The 18,565-nt window shown below is 43.4% G+C and overlaps 1 protein-coding gene across 1 annotated transcript in view; it reads left to right on the forward strand.

Moving 5' to 3' along the window:
* Nucleotides 1-18,565, forward strand: part of LDLRAD3 (low density lipoprotein receptor class A domain containing 3) — a 240,456-nt gene that overhangs the window by 155,064 nt on the left and 66,827 nt on the right. The window lies entirely within an intron of this gene.

Genomic DNA, 18,565 nt, shown 5'->3' on the forward strand with positions numbered 1-18,565 from the left:
TTTCTCCTTGCCTACCCAAGGAAGAGTTCTTTCTCTGATTTTTTAGGGAAGAAAAGATGGCACTCTGTACTTGTCAGGAGGTTTTTGGGTGCCAGGTATTGTATGTTAAAAGATTTTCACACATTACCCTATTGAATCCTCAGTAATCCTAGCAAGTAATGCATCCATTTTCTGGAAGAAATGGAAGTTCAGGATCGTTTTATTGAAAGTAGAAGTCATGGTTGAGAATTTTGGTTCTTGCAAGTAAAGCTGAGACACAGACCATTACAAATGGTAGGAAAGCCACTGATATATAAATGTTTATGTTAAGATAGGTGAAGAAATCTACAACCAGGAGAGGAGAAAATAGATAAATGGGACCTTCTAAGAATCAAATCCCTATACACATACAAAAACTTCTCCAACAGGGTAAAAAGGGAAGCCACAGACTGGGAAAAAAATATTTGGTAATGACATGTCTGATAAGGGACTTTTGTCTAGAATTTATAAAATACTTGAGCACAACAACAAGATAAACAACCCAGTTGAAAAATGGGCACAGGATATGAACAAACACTTCATCAGAGAAGACATTCAGATGGCCAACAAACACATGAAGAAATGTTCAAAATCCGTAGCTCTATGAGAGATACAAATCAAAACAACTATGAGATATCATCTCACTTCAGTAAGAATAACAATATTTAACAGAACAGAAAACAACAAATGCTGGCGAGGTTGTGGAGAGACTGGAACCCTTATTCATGGTTGGTGGGAGTGTAAAATGGTGCAACCACTATGGAAGGCGGTATGGCGCTTTCTCAAAAAGTTGCAAATAGAAATATCATTTGACCCAGCAATTCCACTACTGGGCATATACCCTATAGATACCATAACTGCCACCCAAGCAGATATATGCACACCCATGTTTATTGCGACTTTGATCACGCTAGCAAAGAGTTGGAAACAACCCAAGTGCCCATCAACAAACGACTGGATAGAGAAGCTCTGGTATATTCACGCAATGGAGTACTACACTACATTGAAGAACAAGGAACTCATAAAATATTATGCAAAATAGGTGACCCTGGGGGACATTATTCTGAGTGAATTATCTCAGTCACAAAAGGACAAATATTGCACAGGCCACTGTTGTAAAACAGGACTGATACCAGGATTGAGAGAAGACTGAGAAAGAGGGGATAAGTAATATATACTGCGTTGAAACAGATGAGGGAGAGAACTGTTTAAAAGGGATATATGATTATGTATTATTGTCATGACAGCCAGGGGCTTCAAAGTTTATAAGTGACTCACAGTTCACAACATAATGTAGAACAGCAGAGGAAGGAGCGTCAGAAATCAGAAAAAGAAATGAAATATGGTGCTGTTTGCTTCTGTGAAAGCCTGCCCTGAGACCAGAACAGTTGGGTGGTACCTGGCTACCATTACTAAATGTTTTGATGAAAGACTCTATAGAAGAACTCTGACCAAAAGGGTGGGGGGAAGTGTAGAAAAACTTTAAAAAAATAACGTGCATGAACTCTAGACTTTCTGGAGCCATGGAGGGTAAGTGAACCCCTGAAACTACTTTCCTGAGATAATCTTTACACTTTAACAGAGCATATCCCCTGAAATTTCCTTAAAAGCAAACAATTATTTTAACTAGGGGGGAAAAAAATACCTGCCTTGAGCATTATTCTCTTTGGCAACTATCTACATGGTATCAAATTGATAGCAACCACTCTAAAGATTAGATAGGAACCTTTAGGGAAGTGAATTTATGTTAATGGAGGAGGAACATAAGGAAAGTTATAAGACTGGTGAGGGTGGGGGCGGTTCGTCATCTTGTTGTTGCTGCTGCTGCTCATTGCCATCGAGTAGAGCGGACTCATAGCAACCCTATGAACAAAAGGTCTGAAGCCTTTCTAGAACTATTGTTGTTTCTTCAAGTTCATAGAATTTGCAGACGCATGTGGTTTAGGAAGTGGATGCCACTCCTGCTTCCAAACCTTCTAAATCTATCTGGGAGTTCCACCAAACACTGCCCACAATGGTTAGCTATTATGGTGTTTGACACACCATTTGGGGTTAATCAAAAGGTGGTACAATTTGATGGGGAGGGGGGGAGGCAGGGAAGTTGAAGGAAATAAGAAAGATCCAGTATGAAAAACAATGTATTTGAATTTTATAAATAAACCAGTATACTTTTTTTAAAAAGAAAAAAATTTTAAATGGTGTACAACTCAAAGAATGGAATCAGTGTATCTGAATTACGAATACATGTAGCAACTACTGAGTTGGTATATACTTGGCTGTGTTTATTCTCAATAACAATAAAATATTTTTTTAAAAGGAGACATTCTAAACAGTCCTTATAGATCTTGAGATCTAGTGATTCAATTTAGGATGATGGATGGATAGAAAGAGTTTAATAGCTCTCAGAAGCCAGCGCCATGTCCATTCCAGGACATGCAGTTCTTGGTAGAGAACCGCAGCAGAAGTGTTTGCAGATATTGACAGGCTGGGCATGGAGCAGGGAAGTTTCATTTTGTGAGTCCCTGAGGTTACTGTATCCACACATCTCCTGAGTTAGGAGGTGCTTGAGGACAAGCTTAAGTTCATTGAAGACAAAGGACCATGCCTTCATCGGCTCTGTAGGCCCCCCCTATAGTGATACTTCTTGGGGGCTCATTAAAGGTTTAAGCTTAATGCATTTAAATGAATGAAACGTGTAAATGAGTTAGCATGTGGTTCTCTGCGAATGCATTAGCATCTATCAAAAGTTGTGCACGCCACAGGCTCGGAAATATCCAAAAATAATCACCCCTAGAGAGAGCTCCATAAATCAGCAATGAAAGAGCTAAACGAAAGTGATAAATCATTCCATTACATTTTCATACGTTTACAAGTAAGTAGTTTGGGAAGTCAGATTTGGGGATGGGGGTATTGGATAAGCTGCATTTAGCCTTGGTGTGCTAAGCAAATCTGAACCAAATATGAATTCCTGGCATGGTATTTTTAAAGCCATGATGGGTGACGGAGAAAGGAGTTGGAGGCACACCAAAGCTATTTTTGCAAAAGTTTTAATCTGCATTTTTAGAAAGATGCCTTTTGAAGACTTGGAATATCAATCACCTCCCCCTGGCAGGGTTCTTCATCACGGGAGAGATGACAGCACGGCCAATCCCCCATGAGTCTCTTCAGATTGAGTTTATTGAAATGATTTTTGTCGCCATGCGCCATATGTGAGAAGAAACCCTTCCTTGGCACACTGCCCTGTCCTTCGCCTCCTTATTTACAGCTTGCCAGAGACTTGTTGAGTGTGAAGCAAGAACCCAACCGGAATGTTAATGCAGAGAAATGGCACAAGTCAGTGACACCCGGCGCTGTGAGTGCGTATGCCCCAGGAGAAGGCCGGGCAGCTGTGGCTCTGCTCCTTGCATCCGCTCTAATATGCCAGTCATAGCATGGAGAATGACTCAGGGCCTTGGACAGGAGCCAAGGGATGGTTCTCCTGCCGTTCTCTTCCCACCCGAGACACTTAATTAGCCCGAGTCTGGCCAATGGTGGACCCAGTGTGTGCTTGATTTGCAGTGGAAATTCACAAGCGGTTATGGGGGGAGTCTCCCTTTTTCAAAAGCTGTGTCTAACTTTGCCCTGTGGCTAACCTCCCCTCCCCACCTTTGTGTGCCAGCCTGCCTTGCTGTAATATTGTATATGTGAAGTATGAAGCAGCCTTGTTAGAACTGGAGCCCGTCCACAGGCCCTCAGCACTTGGTGATGTTCAGCAGGACAAATGTGGACCCAGGAGGCCAAACCACGGTCTTCTTCCCCAGGGGGGTCAGAGAACTGCTCACTGCTTAGCCTGAGCGTCTGCATGGGTGTCTGATAGCAGGGAGACTCTCAAGGCAGAAAAAGCAGTGCGAGTGTATTAGGCATGAAGCCAGCATGGATCAGGAGAAGGTCTGGACTTATGGAAGGTTGAAGATAAGCAGTTTTGGTTGGCCTCCAGCACGGGCAGTTGCCTGCTCTAATATCTGGATAAGAACTTGTTTGTAATTGGTAGATAGTTTGCTTGGATGTAAATGGAGCCTGAAAAGAATCTCTCCCCTTCCAGCAATGGACTGTCCCTGCTGCCTTCTCCAGTCCAGCTATTTAACAGATTGTTTCTCCTTCAAAATGTAGCACAGAGGTGTAGCATCTCCGAGCCTGGTCTGAATTCATGGTGGAGTTTGCGTTGATTATATGTGACCTGCTGTGGGTTGATTTTGACTTGTGAGGACCCCATCTGGGTCAGAGTAGAACTACACCACAAGGTTTTCAATGATTGGTTTTTTATTGTGGGAGGTGGGTTGTTTGGTGTTTTAGTAGTTTGTTTTTTGTGTGGTTTGTTTTTTGTTTTTTGGGTTTTTTTTTAGTATCTTCAGGCCTTTCTTACGTGGTGCCTCTAGCTGTCCTTGAATCATCAACCTTTCGATAAGCAGCTGACCACATTAACAGTTTGTACCTGTTTTGACCTTGTTGTTCTCTGCGATCAGATTGACCTTGTGTACAACAGATCAGAAGCTTGCACTATCCTGCACCTTCCTTCTGTTCTGTGCTTAAACAGGGCTGCAGCTACTTGTCAGTCTGTCTTACCGAGGGGCTTCCTCTCTTTATCTGACCCTCCACCTTTCCAAGTATCCCATCTTTCTTCCCTGCACACGGTGGGTGACTAGGTTCAGTGCTGTGCCCAGCGTGACTAAAAGGGCTCTATACACTGTAGTAATGCTGGTGTAATACACCTGCCCGCAGACCTAGAGTCTCAAGTACTGCTTCCCTTCAGGAGACTTGTGAAGGTGGGAAATGGTTACTTCCTGTCCCTCGTGTCCCTCTCCATCACAGCTTCACCCATGTGTTAACCCGCTTGTATATTTAGAACCCAAGGAGCTGTGTGCAAGGTAATTCTTACGAGTATAAGTAAATTATTTCTTTACCTTAAAAAAGAAACTCACTCAATGCTGTGGAGTCAAAGCCGGCTCCTAACAGATCCTCCAGCAGGTTTTCAGAGGCTGTTAATCTCGCAGGAGATTTACATAGCCACCCTGTGAACAAAAGACCTGAACCCTGTTCTAAAACTATTGTCATTTCTCTAAGTTCATAGAGTTTCCAGAGGCATGTTGTTTAGGAAGTGGAGCTCCCATTAAAAAGAGAAGCTTTACTAACATCCATACCAAGTCATATATATAATGCATGCATTAAAGGAGCTCTGGTAGCCTATTGGGTAAGGAGTTGTGCTGCCAACCCATAGGCAGGTGGTTCAAGTCCACAAACTCCTCTACAGGAGAAAGGTGAGTAATATCCTCTCATGAGATTACAGCATCTGAAAACCCCCAAGAGGGGCAGCTGTGAGTTGATTCTGATTCATGGCAATGAACAAGAGATAGCCATATGTTGAGAGAAACATCCTAAAAAGAAATTTACTGACAGAGTACAGGATAAACATGTGTCTAGTACACTGGTTTATAGGCACTTGGATTTTGCTCTCCATTTTTCCCTGGTCTTTGATGTTGAAAATTTGATTTCTCACTGCCTTCCTCCATGTCCTACCTGACTGGGTTAGTAAAACAGAGACCTATTGCTTCAGGAGGAAAGAGAGGAAGTCGGTGGCCTGTGAGGTGCTCTCTCTCGGCCACTGCCCTCAGTGGTCCTCCGGATGATGCAGGAAGAGGTCCTGGTAGCATAGTGGTTAGGCATTCCACTGCTAACTGGAAAGCTGGTGGTTCAAACCCACCTACCCACTCCTCAGAATTAAGGTCTGGCCATCAGGTTCTATAAAGGGTTCAGCCTCAATAGCTAGTGAAAGCAGTTATACTCTGGGCTGGGGTCACTAGGAGTCAAGTCCATCAAAGATCATGGGCCAGGTTCAGATCTGTGGCTGATAGGGTCACTCGGAAGAGTAGTCAACTTGATGGCACCATCCAGCAACAACAGGAGTCAGTCTTGATTTGAGCTTGAAGGGCAGGAAAGGAGAGGTGAATGAAAGAGAGAGCAAGAAAGTGGGAAGTGTACTGTTATAACGTGGGGATTGTAATCGATGCCATGAAATAAAATGTGTGTGAATGAATGAATGGGATACCAGTCTGCCCTGTAAATTTTCACTCAAACCACAATCAAAAGTAAAAAAGAAATTTCACTCATTCGTGTCTAATAATATGATTTATAAAGGAAACCAGTATTGACATTGATACCTGAGGACCTCAGCCATATTCTGTCCTCCTGTCTTTCATGCAACCTCCCTAAGGGATTGGAAGGGTCTCAGTGCCATATGGGACTGACAGGAGCACAGATTCCGTTGGGACCAGTGATCCCTCTCCTTTCCTTTACTCATGCCATTGTTGTATTTTAAACTGTTTCGATCACTCAGGTATTGCCTTATTTAAAATGAAACACCATTTGTCACTTAGAAAGTCCACCAATAAGCTCATCACTCAATTGAATCATTTCCCAGCCCCCACCTCTTCCATATGGCCATAGATTTCTACTCCATCTCAGAAACAGGTGGCCAGCTTCAGCAGATCTCACTTATACAGGGTCAGAAAAGCTAGAGATGGTAGCTCTGAAGTGCACAGAGTGGCAAAGAAAGGAATGTGCCATGATGGGGAGTGATCACAGGCTTGTAGAAATGTCTGGCTCAATCCATGTCTGTCCACCCACGTTGTCTGTTCTCCAGCTCTGCATAGCACATTCCCTTTCGGTGAATGCATTTCAGTCTGAGTATCTATGACATTGGATTGTCCCAGACTCTGGTGGCTTAAAGCTGACAGCTCTGACTCCTTTGTTCAGCTTCTTAAGTGTAGAGATGCAGGGAGCAGGATGGGCTCTTTCATGTCCCAGATCTAGATGTTAAATTAGAAAATTTAGTATTAACAAGTGAATGTCCCCTTAAGTTTTCCATGATTCACTTATTATTGCTTGCTGAAGGGGACATCTTTTAAAATCTCAATCATACAGCAAACTTGCTTTTCATTGTTGTTGTTGTTACATACTGTTGAGTGGAACGGACTCATAGCTGACCCTCTAACATAACATATTGTGCTTTTTATGATAAGAGTAGGCATCATTCCTGCTTTGCTAGGCCAGGAACGGAGTCTGATTGTCCTTCGTGTTGCAACCCGTTTAAATGTTGATGGATGCTTTCTTTAGGAAGAGCCTGCTGTGTTTTGCATAGTTTATGGACATTTTAGGGAAGTGCTCTTGAAATAGGAAAGAATCTCTTTACGTTTTACTTTATTCAAAGCTCACATCTTATTTTAATTTTTAAAGCTCTCCATTATAAGTCATCTTAACTAAAAAGGAAACAAAAAAGAAGCCCTCCAAGTGCTGACCTCAAGTGGACTGGGATTCTTGGTGCCCTGCTGTTGCGTTTCCAAGGCTGTAAATCTTCATGGGAGGAGACTGCCCATCTTGTTCTCACAGAGTGGCTGGTGAATGTGAACCATCAGCCTTTTGGGTAGCAGCCCAGCTCAACCACCAGAAAGCCTTTAGGTCATAAAGGGAATACTTGACTACAGGGACAGTGAGTTAATACTTTGAAGATTCTGGTGTTAAAGATAGAGCCTTCGTTTTTCAGGCAGTAACCAACATGCCCTCTGTGTTAACTTCGCTGACTTATTTACTATTTAATTAGTTACTATTGAGTGCCTACTGTTTACAGTTTAGTGATATTTACAAATCCAGTTTACAGTCCAGTAAGCTTCCCTCTCTCTCCCTCCCTCCTTCCCTCCCTCCCTCCCACCTCTCCATCTACCCATGCGTCCACACATCCATCCTTTCATCTATTTACTCGTCCATCCTGGGTCAGTTTAGGTGAAGGTCTAACAGGAGAAAATGAACTAGCTAATCATGTGCAGCAGCCCCTGTTCAGGCTCCTCTTCTGCAGAACGTGATTTATAGCTGTTTGGCAGAAGGTCAAAATCTGATTCCAAGGAGTGGGGGTGGTGGGGGAAAGATTTGATTTCTTTGACAGAGTTCATTAAGAATTCATACATATAGATCTGAAAATGAAACATTTCTCCATGTCAACATGACTTACAGTAGGAGCCTAGAGCAAAGCCTTCCGTATCGGAATGCAAGCCCGGTACCGAGTAATCACTTGGCTACAGCCGTGCCGTTTCGATGAGACGGGAAGGGGGAAAGGTGAGCTGGGCTCCACGTTGTGGAAATGAAATTTTTCTCTGTTTTGCCTGAGGGCTTTGCTTGTGAATGGAAGCCAATCTATTAGGAAAAACTCGGTGTCTTGAAGAGCCCACTTTATTCCTTTTGTCTGCTCATTTGACATATATTTAGCTTTAGTGACTGGTAAATTGCATCATATTAATAAGAGACAAATGAATGACAAAAGAGTTTGCATATTTCCAAACTCTTTGCTATATTCTACTTCCTTTCTGAGTCCCTCTTGTACTGTCCCTTTACTTCAGAGGTGCCAGACTTTTACAGTATCCACACTCGAAGCCTTTTCCTATGACTATCACCATGGTTGGAAACATAATCTTCAAGCCTGTTGCTTCTCAAACCCTAATGTGCACAGAAACCATCTGGGGATCTATTAAGGCAAAGGTTCTAATTCAGTTAATCTCAGGAGCGGCTGGAAATTCTGCATTCGCCAGTCCACACAATTGAAGCAGCTAAACCCCACAATATCCCAGGCAGTAAAGTGAGCGGCCACTGACTCCTTACCAGCTCACAGTCACCCCGGAGTGTCGAGGAGAACTGCATTTCATAGCATTATTCAGTGGCTGATTTTTCAGGCAAGGATGGCCAGGTCTTTCTTCCAAGGCACCTCTGAGTGGGCTCAAGCTACCAGTCTTATACTTTGCACCCAAGCACATTAACTTTTTGCATCAACCAGGAATCTTTTCCTAAATAAAAGGCAGGTGACAGGTGTAAGCACATCATCACAAAGTTATATGCTTCATTTTTCTTTTCATCTGCTACCTTGAAAGATGGGCCCAGGGTCTAGAAAGTGAAGAAATGCAAATGTTTCCTTGCGGAAGAAAAGTTCAGTATCACAGTGGCCGGTGATTTGATCCAGGCTTCCTCTTTGCTAGATTCCCATGTCGGGGTGGAAATGCTCCTCTCTCTCCTCCTCTACCTTGTCTTCTCTCCCTACCTTCAGGTGGCAGGGCAACCCAATGACAAATGAGGAGGAGTTGGGTTTGTTTTTCTTTGAACAAACTATTACTAATTAAAATGTACTCCACTGGGATTGCCTTTTACCATAAGTGATGCATATTTCATTAACGTTTATGCTTTGAAAACCAACAAGATCATAAAGTTAAGATGGCTTTAGCCTAAACGCTGTCCAGATTTAATATGCGTGCTATAACCTCCTGGCATAGCAATAAGCTTGGGCAGGCAATTTTTGGTGCCTCGCTGATGCTTGTTTTTAACAGGAGGAGAATCAATACGGGGTGGGGGTTAGATTAACAGCGTGAGCTGTCAGGGACCTAAGAAATAATTAAAGTTATAATATTAACACAACAACGCAGTTGTAGGGGAATAGAAAGTTGGTTGTACTTCCCCCCTCTTTTGGCCTCAGGCACATTGGTTGGCATTTTCAGGAGATAGAATCAGGAGGTATTTGTCTGCTAGGGAATGTTTAAGTAAATGTCAGTTGTGATCAATAGGGCAACCTCCACCAGGAAAGCAAAGCTGTAAATGTCATTCATTTCATTTTTCAACAGCTGTGTGTGTGTGTGTGTGTGTGTGTGTGGTTTAAAACACTAAAATGAATTCTGCTTCCAAGTAGCATCAACCGAAATTGATGATTATTGTTATTATGTGCCATCAAGTTGAGTATCACTCCTGGCGACCCCCATAAACAATAGATTTGAACCCTATCCTATCCTGTGCCAACCTCACAATCTCTCACATACTTAAACCCACTGCTGCAGTCAGAGTGTCAGTCCAGCTTGTTAAAGATCTTCCTCTCTTTTCCTGACCCTCCACCTTTCCAAGCATGATAGCCCTTTCCAAGGAATAGGCCCTCCTAACAAATATGCCCAAAATACGTGAGATGGATTTTCTTCATCCTTTCTGCTAAGGAGCACTGTGGCTGCACCCTCTCTAAGACACATGTGTTTATTCTCCTGACAGTCCTTGGGATATTCAGCACTTTTCAAGCACCACAACTCAAAGCATCAGTTCTTCTTCCGTAATTTTGATTCCTTGTCCAGCTCTTAGGCGTCTAGCAAGTGTCTGAAAAGACAGTGGCTTGTTGGACCAGGCACATTTTAGTTTTTACTGACATCAGTACTTTAGAGAGTTCTTTGACAGGAGACTTTCCCAGTGCGGCCTGTCTTTTGATTTCTTGCTGCTTGTGATTAGGAAACAGAATTACCCTGGAAAAGTTGATTTCCTTTTAACAGTTGTAAAAAGCCAGCTTTTAAAGAGCTTGATTCCCCAACAGTCTTAACTCATTGAATCAGAGATACTCTCAGACCTGCGTTGAGTGGACTTCACACAGAGCCCACCCACATCATTCTTTGACTTTGGGAATGAAGCTATTTAAAGAATTATGATGTTTGGGTTAAAGGGTGGCTGAGTAACTCCATGTTGCCAGCATCAAACTCATTACCATGAAGTTGGAACCCTCCAGTGGGTTTTCCAAGATTGTGAATTGAGAGGAAGGATGTTGCCTATCTTTCTGTCAAGAAGCAGAAAGAATCTTCTCACTTGGATTAGTGTGACAGCCATTGCTGGTGAGAACGAGCTGGTGGACCCTGACTAAGCTCAGTTTAACTCACTGCCATTGCAAAGCTGACTCATAGCTGACCCTGCGGAGCCTGCAAAAGTGCAGGAAAAGATTGTTCAACTTTACCAAGTGCTGGCGGCATCCAATCCTTCTTACTGATCTCTTGCAAGTTGGTATCACATTTATGCTAAACCTTCTTCCCTGGGCTCATCTTTGGCAACCTGTACTTCCTGCTTAATGGAAGAGACTAAGATCACTCAATGTGGATTTTTCCAACTCCTTCCAGTATCAGGACCTCACTTTCCTTCTGCCCTGCCCACCGCCACTATTTGAGATCCTCTCCTCCTGGACGCCATCACCCTGCTTTGACCTCAGTGGTTCATCTGCCCACTGGATTTCTACCTCTTATGTTGAAAGGCCAATCCATCCTAAAAATCAGTGTCAGATTTATTATCTCAGCCTTGCCTACATTGCTAGTTCCCTGGCTCAGTCTTCTTCTGTATTACTTTGCCAGGGCTGCCGTAACAGCTCACCCCCAACTTTGTGACTTAAAGACAACAGAAATTTATGGTCTTGCAGTTGTGGCGGCTAGAAGTCTGAAATCAAGGTGCCGGCAGGGCCAGGCTCCCTGAGAGCTCCAAGGAAGAACGTGCTCTATGCACTTTCTCTTAGCGTCTGGTGTTGCTGGTAATCCTTGACTTGTACACCTGTCATTTCAGTCTCTGTCTTGGTTTTTCTCATTGAGTATCTATGTCTTATATTGATATCAATTTGGATTAGGGACTATTCTAATGACTTCAATTTAAGTACATATACAAGCACTCTGTTTCCAAATATACTCACATTCATAGGTACAGGAGTTAAGACCTGAACACATAGCAAGTGAGGGGACAACTCAACCTATAAAACCTCCCAAAGAGTCTTTGTTTTTTAAGTTAAGTCTTTGTACCTCACTTGAACATTCAGAATTATTTGGATGACTCTTTTGTACTTCTTTCTAACCTACCCTGTGCCCCAGTAAAATTGGATTGTTTCTTATTCTCCCAAAAAGGTCACGCTGACCTTCCAGAGGATTTTTCAGAAGCCCTAAATCTCAAATGGAGCCACAAGTGGATCTGAACTAGAGAGGCCAGGAAAAGGTTTGGATTAGCATCATAGCTTCCAACAGAGCTCTTTGGTCTCCAAAAAGACCATGGCATTTCCTATTTTCTGACATAGAGATTCCAAGTTGAAGGATAAGACTCAGAAACGTGTGTGTTTAAGACATCCCAAAAGTTTCACTTGTTGCTAAAACAGCCATTGGCCCCTTTGGTGCAATTAGCTTCATGGATCTCACTCTTCGTTTGTTGTGTAGTGTCTTCATGTGCAGACTTGGGCAGGTTGCCAAACATCTAAGCCTCAGCGTCCCTATCTGCAAAATGGGCATAAGAATATTCTATTTTAAGGCAGTTGGGAAATGGCCAAGTTCAAGGCTTACATCGGAAAAGATAGTATGAATGTTGGTTTCCTTCTCAAAATGCCACAATCTGTTGCTCTCGATGGCCTGGGAAAGGTCATACCTGCCTCAATATACTGTCAGCCTCCCCCCCCTCCCGCCCCCAAGGCTTTACTTGAAGGTCCTTTGCCTTATAAACCAGAAACTTCTGCAGTTGAAATTGGTCCACCTCTTCACCCCTTCCTGCTGCTTCCTGTGGCCAGTGGACCTGGATGGCAGAGGACATAGTTTCACGGCTGAGTTTTCTTAGAATACGTTTTTCTTGGCCATGTTCATTCAACATGCAGTTGTTGAATAGCTCTGTGCCAGACACGTTTTCAGACACTGGTCATACAGCAATAAACAAAATGAGCTAGAATCCCCATGCTTGCAGATTTATATTCTAGAGGGAGAGGACAGACTATAAACAAGAAAAATCAGCAGGAGGAAGCCTGGGGAGGCCCGTGTAGCCGGAGCAGAGTGAGGGAGGAGGAGATGAGGGGGAGCTGAGGACTGACAGGAGGGGGGAGCCAGGGGGCACTTCTGGGGGACTTCAGGCTCCGGGGGGACTTCAGACCTGCCATCACTGAGTCAGTTCCTCCTTTCACTCTGTTCTGCCTAGAATGGAATAGAACTGAACAGAATATTTTTATGTACTTAGCAATTTTTTTTAAATTTTATATTGCTTACAAAGTTTGTATACATTGTATTTCACACTATCCTTCATTCACAATTGTGTTTCATACAATCATTCCCAGTCATTATGTTTTATAAAATTAATCACCATTGAGCTATGCCCACCAGTACCCTGTCTTTCCAGATCCCCACTGGATCTTTCCCATTTCCTTGGATTTCTTTTTTTTAAATCCTGTATTATTTCCCCCCTCAAAGCTGTAGATCTTTATGGAAGCAGAATGCCATGTCTTTCTCCCACAGTGGATTCGAACCACTGCCCTTTCAGTTTACAGCCAGGTGTTTAACCACTTTGCCACCCACAAGGCCTCCTCAGATAGGAACCAGTAGAGAGCTTTGAGCTGAGGAGTGACAGGCTCTCTTGAGGATAAATAGCAACAGGGCAGAGGTGGAAGCAGAGAAACCAGTTAGAAGGTTAATGCAGTGACCCAGAGGTGAGACAGTGGCGGCTGGACCAGGGAGTCACAGTGGAGTGAGTGGAGTGATCCCAGGAGGGCTAAGCTTTGAAAGTGGGGTCAGTTGGAATTGCTTGTGTATTCATTGTGGAGTGTGAGAGAAAGTCAAGAATGACCCTGAGGTTTTTAGTCTGAGAAAATAGAAGGATGGACTTGGCATTAACAGAGATGAGGAAAGATTAAAGAGAGCCCATCAGGAACGCCACTTGGAACATAGCGTTTCTTGAATTTCAATGTGATCTGGAGGAGCTCATGTCTGGGGCAGACTAGAAATTCTCATTGCCTTATATGTTTAAACATGAACTTGGTAATAGAATTAGGAGCCAGGCTATTCCAATAGAATGTATTAGTGGCTGGCACCTCTGAAAGCACTAGTCTTGAAAATAGCTAATTTGTTTTTATTACAAAAGTAGCCATTTTCATGGTGAAAGAAAAAAAACACAAAAGAATAGGCATACCTTGGAGATATTTTGGATTCGGTTCCAGACCCGAAAAGAGCACACGCTGCAGTAAAATGTATCACAATGCATCACACGTGTGTTCTGGCTTCCGAGTGCCTGTAACAGTTACGTTTACTACAGTATACAATATAGTCTCTTTAGGGAGGTCTGATGATGTAACCCATGACAAGTTTTGCTGATAACCCAAAGACTGCACATCTTTGACAGTTCGAATCTACCAGCAGCTCCAAGGAAAAATCACGGGTAATCTCCTCCCAGTGCTGTTTATCATCAGAAGTCCAATGGAGGGTTACTATGAGTCAGAACCAACTCTTCAATAGTGAGTATGTGAGTAGCTGGGTCCTCTTTTAAGCATTTCAGACTTTTTCAAGTATTATGGGGAAAAATTTGAACTATCCCAAGACTTAACAAAATATGGCAGAGACACAAAATTAGCAGATGTTGTTGGTAAACGGCACCTGTAGACTTGCTTGGCACTGAAATGCTGCAAACCTTCAATTTGGGGGGAAAAAAACCCACCTCAACAACAATACAGAACTAAACATACTATTGGCAACGTGTAATAAAATGAGGTATGCCTGTACAGACTGAAGTGAAAAGTAAAAGTCTTGCTTGCCGCCTTGACAGTCCTGTAATATTTTGGTTTTCATGTGCAAATAATAATTATCTAGTAAATCACTGCCGTGAACCAGAATGGCCTCCACAGCAGCGTGTTTGTTATTGTTGTCTTTTATCTGAGCTGATGAAATCTTTTCTAAATTCTATGTCATATAGTCTTATCAATCCTTTGGTATCTTATTTCTCTGGAGTTGGAACCAGCTGACCTGCTGTTGGGTTTCTGAGGCTGTAAACAGCACAAGGGGAAAATGACGCATATTTCTCCCGTGGAGTGGCTCCTTGGATTCGAACCATAAGAGAGAAGTGGCCCTTGAGTTAGAGAGCAGCTCTCTACAGACTGTGCCACCAGAGCCCCCCCTCTGACATCTGCTGTTCTCACACACCATCAAGTCAGAACCCACTCACGGCCGACCTCCCAGCAGGTTTCACAGGCTTTAAATCCCATGGAGGAGATTGCCTGTCTTTCTCCCTGGGAGCACCTGGCGGATGAGAACCGCCTCCTTCCAGCTTGGCAGCATGGCTTCTCACCACTAAGCTACTGGAGCTCCCTCCCAGGCATCTAGGAGACTTTCTTTTCCATGTTTTACAAATTAAACCAGACCAAGAGCACTCCGCAGTAAGGACTGAGCTGGGGCTCATTCTTGTCTTCGGGCTCCAGAGCCCCAGCTTTCGGTCCTTGTCGTGGGAGCAGACGTTCTGGCCTCCTGTGCAGTCCGCCTTCCACGCCCTTTCTGGCATGGCTGCTGTGAGGTTTGTACATGAGCAATTTTGTGCAGCCCCTTCCGAAATGAAATTAAAATTGACTAATTAAATGTGGCCTCTTTCAGTAGGCTGCCATATTTCTAATTACAGCGGGCTTTCTCTCCTGAGAAGGCAGCCTAGTATTGTTTTGAAAAGTTGCTCAATTATTAATGGTTGGATAACACTTTGAAAATGTAGAGTGTCATTAAATTGTTAATAAGAAGGCCCTGAAGGGGGGAGTCAGTCGTGTGTACGTGCATGTCTCTGCGTCTCTCTCTCTCTCTCACACACACACACACACACACACACACACACACACACACACTCTCTCTCTCTCTCTCACACACACACACACACACCCCCAGACACACCACCACCACCACACGCCCACACACATGCATCCTCCTGAGCTCACAAATGGCCCACCGCCTTAGAAATAAAAGGTCAAGCTGACTGATCTTAGCCGCTTAGAAATATATTGAGCCTGCCTTGACTCTGGCTGTGACATTTTGATCTGAGTCTGCAGATAACAGGAAAGAGAAGCTTATCTAGACAGCAGCAGTGGAAGTAGCCAGGAACAAATCATTGCCGGGAGTGGAAGAACTAAGGAAGATAAATTGATCAGCTTTAAACGGGAAGTGGCACCCCATTCCTCTCCCTGGGAAGTGATTCCTGTGATGGAATTATATCCCAGGTGGGAGGTTTTTGCTCTGATGCAGTCCTTTCCAGGTAGAATATATAGGACTTGAAACTAATTATGGCTGGCCATCAAGAGGTATTTGTCAGTCTTGGAGTTAGAAGACACTTTTTAAAAATGGATGAAACTAAAAAGAAAAATAAATGGATGAAACTAGAAACTAGTAAAGTCAGCCAGTCACTAAAGGGAAAATATTTTATAATCCACTTTTTAAAACATAAATTTTTATTTTAATTGTGATTTTTAACGAACATTTACAGAGACATTAGTTTTCATTCATTCATTGTTGCACATTTTACCCCCTCTATTTTTATGAAATGCCTAGAGTAGATACACAGAGGCCATGGTTGGTGGATGGTTACTAGGGGCCAGAAAGAGAGGAAACGGGGATATTGTGTAGGAAACAGTATGTGTATAAAACACACAGCTGTTGAGGTGGAACTTACAGCTGCCCCTCCACTAGGTTTCTGAGGCTGTAAATCATGGGAGAGAAAGTTGCCCATCTTTCTCCTAAGCTAGTGTATTTAAGACCCCATAGAGACCACAAACCCCCTACAGAGTGTGACATTAGAGAACTCTAGATATATGTATGTGCATGTTGTTAATGTGCTCCGCTGAGGTGAAACTGACCCACAGCTGAACCTCCAGAGGGTTTTCTCTGCAGAGACAGTTAATTGCACAGCAGAAAACTGTCCATCTTTCTCCAGCAGACCAAATGGTAGATTCGAACCATGTTCCTTTGGGTTGCCAGTGCAGCTCCTTACCACAAGGCCACCAGAGCTCCCTGTTGTGTGTATGGTGTTAGATAATTTGGCACCATATACTTTGATGGTTCCACAACGTGGTTAGTGTGGCCATTGTCACTGAAGTGTGCATGTGTAAGGTGTGGACTTGGCAAATGTGGTGTCCATGTTGTGGTGCCCATGTTTTAACCACATGAATGAATAGAGCCTCGCACAGTCATTGGAAAAGTACAGGGGGAAAAGTCGTGTGACTGCATGGCCTGCAGGATTTGGTCTTCTGAGCCCAGAATTTCAACATCATCTCAACATTTTAGCCCACCCTTCCCCCTCATTCAATTCACCCAGATCTTTAAGGAGCCTGAGACTGAATTCCAACCTTGGCAACAGCTGTCACTTCCTTACTGTGTTTGCCCTCCTGGGAGGTACACACACACTCCATTTCACTCGAGAAGTTCCACAGTCCCCTCGTTCACTCCTGCCTCACTTCTACCCCCGGAGTAGAGCCTGTGAAATTGTGTCTGTCATCCTTGCTGTTGAAGATCTTATAGACCTCTGGTGGTGCATGACACCATTCTTTAGAGAAGAATGTGGTGACAAGTCACAAAGACCGTCCTCTTCAGCATCATCTTCTGTATCTTTGAGGGGACATTCCTGAAATCACCAGGGGCTGTGGGTCTCAGTTTAATAATTCAAGCTTTTACTTTTCCTTGGACACATGCAGAGCCCCATAATAAGTGTTGAGGAAGAAGAGAGATTTAAATGGTGCCAGGAAGTTGCCATTAGACAAGTTGGGTGGGCCTGGAGGGCTAAGAAAACAAGCAGGGGACTCGGGGGTTTGGTTTACAATCTGAGAAATGGGTTCATCATTGGTTAACAGTGGCTTCAGCACATAAAATGTACGGGGCACTGTGCTGAGCATTTGCTAGATGTCATTAGAGAGACAGATAACGGAGTCCTCATTCAATAGCTGAGGAAAGTGAGGCACCAAGAGGGTAAGTTACTCACCCACAGCCACACAGTCATAGTTAGCTAATGTTCATGATTTTTCACAATATATGCAAAGCTAATAAAGACACACATTCTCAAAGCAGTATTAAACAGCAGCAACAAACTCGGTAATGACCCTCCATCCATTTGCCAAGGCGATGGGTCCTCACAAGAGGAGGTTGTCTTTCTCCTGTGTTGTGGTTGGTGGACTAGAACTATCAATCTTTCCGTTAGCAGCCCATCACATTATACACTACTCCACCAGGGCCCTCTCCTTCAGAGCAAGATAAGGTCCTCGGATTTGGAAACACTGACATATTGAACATCTAAACAGAGAGCTCTGGTGGCCTAGTGATAAGAAGTTGTGCTGCCAACCCAAAGGTAGGTGATTCTAATCCTCTGGCTGCTCCGTGAGGAAAGTGTGGACAGTCTCCTCCCATGTGATTTACAGCCTCTGAAAACCTCCTGGAGCATCAGCTGTGAGTCAGTTCCAACTCGAGGAGATATAACAGCATTAACAACAAACAGATTGCATTTTCCTGTCTGAATCTTCATTAAATGGAAGTTAAGCACATTGGCCATACATACTGAAAGGAAAAAATACTACATGTTCTCAGTCATTTCTAGTGAGAAGGACACAGTCAATGAGAGGTAGAAGGCTCAGTGTCTTTTGGGGAGGGGAAAGAAAGCTTTCCAAAAGTCAGCAGTCATATATTTATTAAAGTATAGACAGCTACCACACACAAGATTGTTGTCATGTACCATTCAGTTGGAACAGACTTGTAGTTGGTCCTCCAGTGGGTTTTAAGAGTCAGGACGGAGAATACCCATCTTTCATCCACAGAGTATCTGTGGATTTAAACCAGGATGTCAGAAGATACTCTGAAAATTGCACTGGAGCGCAGAGAAGCCAAAGCACAAGGAAGAATTCAAGATACTAAAGAGTTGAATAGAAGATTTCAAAAGGCAGCACGGGATG

The sequence above is a fragment of the Elephantulus edwardii genome, unplaced genomic scaffold (genome assembly GCF_000299155.1).
Source record: "Elephantulus edwardii isolate Elephantulus edwardi_28Jun2011 unplaced genomic scaffold, EleEdw1.0 scaffold00029, whole genome shotgun sequence".
In the NCBI taxonomy this organism is placed as follows: Eukaryota; Metazoa; Chordata; class Mammalia; order Macroscelidea; family Macroscelididae; genus Elephantulus; species Elephantulus edwardii.